This window comes from Zeus faber (genome assembly GCF_960531495.2).
Source record: "Zeus faber genome assembly, chromosome: 9".
In the NCBI taxonomy this organism is placed as follows: Eukaryota; Metazoa; Chordata; class Actinopteri; order Zeiformes; family Zeidae; genus Zeus; species Zeus faber.
The window spans coordinates 28931627-28937136 of record NC_137197.1 but is presented as its reverse complement, the minus strand read 5'-3'; positions in this window follow the sequence as shown (position 1 = coordinate 28937136).

The window sequence follows — 5510 nt, the reverse complement described above, 5'->3', positions numbered from 1 at the left end:
AGACTCCACGTTTAGATGAGTTTACCTAAATTCACTATAATTCTAGTTAATAACTGTAATCGTTGTCAAACATCAGCCTTGATTCAACTGGGGGCTAACATGAATAAAATAGAATCATGGATATAGTGAAATATTTTTGCAGTGGGGTGTTTCTTTAGCATTCTGTAGAGATGAGATTTTTCTTTTGCTTAGCAAGCTTAGCATTGTACAGCACGTCCAGGCGAGAGCTGAGAATACGCAAATCCGATAAGTGAGCCCTATTATAAAGTTTACTAAATCTCACTAGCAACGGCGTGCTGTGTGTGCATTGTTTTTTTATTCTGTTTTACTGTAAGATGACCCTGAGTGTCATAAGGCTAACCCTTTTTATTATTATTATTATTATTATTATTATTATTATTATTATTATTATTATTATTATTATTATGAGACAACGAGGACCTAACTCCGACTCCGACTCAGTAGCATGCAGCCTTAATGCAGCTCTGCTCTCCTCTCCACTTTGCCCGAGCATGCGTCTTTCACAACTTTTTGCTTTATTTACAGTGACAACGTTGTCACAGAAAAGCCACGCAGGCGTACACGGGTCCAGCCACCTGGAGTGCAACTGAATTTAGCAGAAGAAAGGTATGTGTCCTATGTTTATTATTGTTAGGCTGAATGACTAATAATATGTGGCATTCCTCTGTCAGGTGTGATGTTAATCATTTTTTGCCAATAACGTTCAGCCCTAGCCTGCGTCTTACAACCTTTTTGTTTAACTTATGGTGACAGTGATGAAAACACACCCCTGCTCCAAGTTGCCACACAACATCCATGCAGTCTTTTTAGACGAAGGTATGTTTCCAAAGAATTTGCGCGCGTGCGCACGTGTGTGTGTGTGTGTGTGTGTGTGTGTGTGTGTGTGTGTGTGTGTGTGTGGGTGTGTGTGTGTGTGTGTGTGTGTGTGTGTGTGTGTGTGTGTGTGTGTGTGTGTGTGTGTGTGTGTGTGTGTGTGTGTGTGTGTGTGTGCAGTCCATAAGCTGGAGAATGTATGTAGTTTGTAGAGATATGTCTGATGGTGCAAATATCACATTTCCTTACACCTTTATTTATTTATTAATTTTTACAGTATATGAGCACCTTTACAAGCAGCCACGGAAAATCATCACGCACCCACACCAGCTAGCAGGCCAAGACCGCATGCTCCTACTCCTCCAGCTAAAACTCAGAGATCGCCCCCACGGAGTCGCAGTACACCAGGCTAGCAAGCATCCAGGGATCCGGCATGTAAAACTGAGACCACTCCTGATGTGGCTCTATCAGTGTCATGCTTCCAGCCTGCACAGACACCAAGGGTACAACTACATTCCTCTGGACTTGTTTAAACTCTTTGTTAGTAGGATTGCTGTCGATACACTGTGTGAGAACACGAACAAGCAGGCTGCCAAGGCACAAGCAAAGGGGTCCAAGTGGACTAATGTTGGGGTGGAGGAGTTCTACAGGTACATTGGATTACTGTTTTACATGGCCATGGTAAAGCTGAATTCAGATTACTAGCTGCAGAATAGCATCTATTATATTCCGTTCCCGGCAACGATAATGCCCAGGGACAGATATAGAACTATATCCTGGAACATACACGAGTGAAACAGACAAGAAAACGACAGGAAGCGGGGAACGCCACAGTACGACAAGCTGTTCAGGCTCAGACCTTTCATGGACACCATTCAGAATGCCTGCAAAGGCTTCTTTCATCCTCGCAGGAACATTTCAGTGGATGAATGAATGTATCTACAGTTGTCCAGAAACTGCTTTCAGCAGTGGCCAAAAGGCTGTGAAAGAACAGAACAGTAGAATCATTTGTGCAATATGCCTATTTGCCATACTAGTTTACACTATTGTATTGTGCTAACTGTATGCTGCTGCTAATTGTTTTATTTGCACATTAAGTGTTTATTATACTGGACTTCACTTTGAGTATTGTTTTCATTTGACTTGAACTTGATTGTTGGTTCTAGACTTGCTCTTCTCACCTATCTACCTGAGTCTTTGTATATAGTTTATGTGACGTTATCAATAAGTCTTTCAAAACTAAAAAAATTAACATTTCTTGCATTGCTCACTCTCCCCACTCCCACTAGCCTATAGCCTCATTCCTTTGTCTGACAGTCTGACACAGAGATGGCTCAGCCTGCTGCAGATCTACACTTCTAATGGCCCCTGGCAGGAGGTCAGGAATTTTCAGGTCATTAGCTAATGACTCCTCTCACACCTTGGGTCAACTGAAATAAAGTTGTGAACAGTTGTGATAAAACCTTGTTTTTACCTATTTAGACATCAGATTTGATCAACTATTTGCATTATGTACCCAAGACCATGATAAACAACTTTTGTATTTAAAAAAGTTTGTCAATATTCTAGTGTGTGCTATAACAACATTTCTGGCGGCAACAAAGTACAAAAACATACTCTTTATATCTTGTGTGTTTTAGATCTATCTAAATGCTGCATAATGATACTGACCAAACAATTGATGGCATATGAATGTAGCTGTGACTGTTCTTCAAATAGATATATCAACCACTTGGGAGCAAGAGTCAAGGCAAGTCACCCTTTATTTATAAAGCGCATTTAAGTTGATTATATTTAGATAAATATCAGACCACACCAAAATCACAACACTTCTCTGAATTTAGCCTGGACCTAAGACGGTTAAGCGATGGACAAAAACAAGATCTTGATGACTATAACATTTTTTACAAGTGATGTTATTTGGCCATTTTAATTGAAGCCAATTAGATAATCTGTGTTCAACCAGTTGATGTCGTTGTCCCTGTGGTCTGAGTTTGAAGTTTTGTTACCATTATGTTCCTTTTTGCACAAGTTAATAAAGGTCTCTGAGTTCCACAAAACAAGTTTTTGCTGAAAATACCACTTAGATTATGCATTCTAACATACCTCTATACAATCCTGTTCCAAAACCGACTGTTTTTTGTGGGAGGAGCCACCCTCTTGAGTTCTGTGGGAGGAGTTCTGTTTTATTTACTCGGTAAACTTTCACGGATTTCACCTAATTGGTCCACCAAAATCTGTTTCTAAACAAATTTGAGGCAAGAAATAAACAACCCAGTTGATGAATCTTCACTCATATTCGATCGACCATATTAGAAGGCCTCATGTAAAAGTTAGAAAAGTTTTAAGACACCGAAACCCCTGCGTACGCACTGGGACTCCCGGACGCAGGGATTTTCTGTTTCCTGTAAACGTCGGAAAATAAAGTTAAATAAATAAATACATCTACAATTTAAAAAAAACACTTTTACTGGTGTTGTTTAGAGAAACGCACAGAAGATGGCGAACCGCAGCCTACAGTCTAAAGTATGTACCACATACAGGTACTCCTCACTTAATGACCTACCTGTTTAACGACGAGTATACTATATATATATATATATATATATATATATATATATAATATAAACTGTATATATCTCATCTCATCCCCGTTCTCAGTCTCACTCTCGTTCCCACAGTCTGTCAGTATTCACTACACTAGTGTTCACAATCCCCTTGGCCCCTTCCCGTGACATAACACAGGTCCTTGCTTATCGAACAATTTGCTTAAAGACCTGGTGCTAGGAATGGAACTCGGTCATCAAGTGAGGAGTGCCTGAACCTTTTTTTTTTTTTTTTTGCAAAAGAAACACAGCAGAATTATTTTTTTAAATACTTACATTTCCATCGTCTGCAGTTTCTTCACAGACAGTTGGTGTTAATTCCTCCTTCTTTTAAAAGATTTGTTTGTTGAGTTACTCAGATGGCATCCGGTTCAAATTAGAATGAAGCTCTTGGTGACGTGTATCAGGGCAGCAAAGCTGAACAGCCAGTTTCAGGACATGTTTTGCGAAATAGACAGCTCACAAAGAACTGACTAAGAAGGCCCATCAGAGACCCAAATGTATGTGCACGGGCACTGAAAGGGAGTATGCATAATAGGTCCCCACGCTGCAGAATTGAAATGCACAGAACACAAATAGCTTTATTGGAATTGTTCCTATAATATTCAATGCACAAAGAAATGGCTTCCCAGACCTGAGGGACATTAAGGGGCAAATTCACAAAGAATAGATTGTGGCCGCTAATAGCTGTGCTGTCTTAGCATTCGATTCACAAAAGATATTGTGCTAATGACATGACAGCGCAAACATGGCCATAAAAGTCTTGCTGCTCAGTGCAATCTGCCCTTGTTTTGCGTCTGATCCCAATTATGCGGGCGGGGGGGGGGGGGGGGGGGTTAGAACAAATTGCTGCCGGCCCACATGTCCTGAAAGATTTCAGTGTCATGGTGAAATGGGAGAGATTCTAGTCAAATATTATCTGTATTTATTGAGCTTAAAAACAATTGATAGCCAGGCTATATAGAGAATGACATCATGAAGGCATGTGGATGTAAAATATTTTAAATTGAATATTCAAAATAAAATAAGTCCCGCAAGTTAATGCTATTTTAAAAACAAATAGATAAATATTACGCATATTACTCCTTGAAATCAAGTAATTTCCGTCCTTGAACAATAAGTAACACGTGCAGCCGCGTTAATTAACATTTCACTTAAATACAATTTGAACTATATAAAAAAAAAATCGAAAATATGGCGCTTAATAATAATAATAATAATAATGTTTGTGGTGGTGAACGTCTTGTCAGCATATTTTACACAATGGATATTTTGCTTTGTCAACGATACGTCATCTTTCTGCTTCTCCTCAGAGTTCTGGATACGTGTGTGTGTGTGTGTGTGTGTGAATCCTCAACCAAAACGATACGTTTGTTTGAGTCTCCACCTTCCGCCAAAAGCTACAGTAACTACAGTTACAGTAGCAACTACGCAAAGCTACTGTTCGTGAACGAATCAGTGAAGGACCCTAAAGAACTGGCAGAAATAGGTCAGAATTGTTTCCTGCGGTTTTTTTAGTTCCCTCGATTCATTCATTGATTCCCTCTTTAGTTATTTTAGTCGAGATGCTGTTATTTCACAGCGAATTGTGCAGACATTACACGTGCATTGCATGATCCATGCCTGTCAACATTGGGATTTGAAAATAAGGGAAATGTTTCGTCCCAGTGGCGCACACTGCTGTGTGTGGGGGTGCCTGACAGTGTTGCTCGTTACCCATGGTTACGCAGTGTTTGGTTACATTCAATTACAATGATCTAATCTACAGGAAGAAAAAAACACAGTTCTTATTGGTTTATTTGGAGAAACGGAAGAATGGGGACGCGCAGTGGTCAGCGCCAGGCCCTAATCTTTTTGAAGAAAGGTTAAAGTTACGGGACAAAAATGACAGCGGAAAAGAACAGTAAAATAAGAGAGAATCCCAGGATGGACAGCTATGGCATGATCTCACCTGCACTTGGCAACAAGGACATGGAAGACTAAGTAAAATCTTTGTCAGTTAAAATTGTTGATTCAAATATTTGTATTTGATATTTTTATTTTAGATATATGTGTTTATATTACTATTAT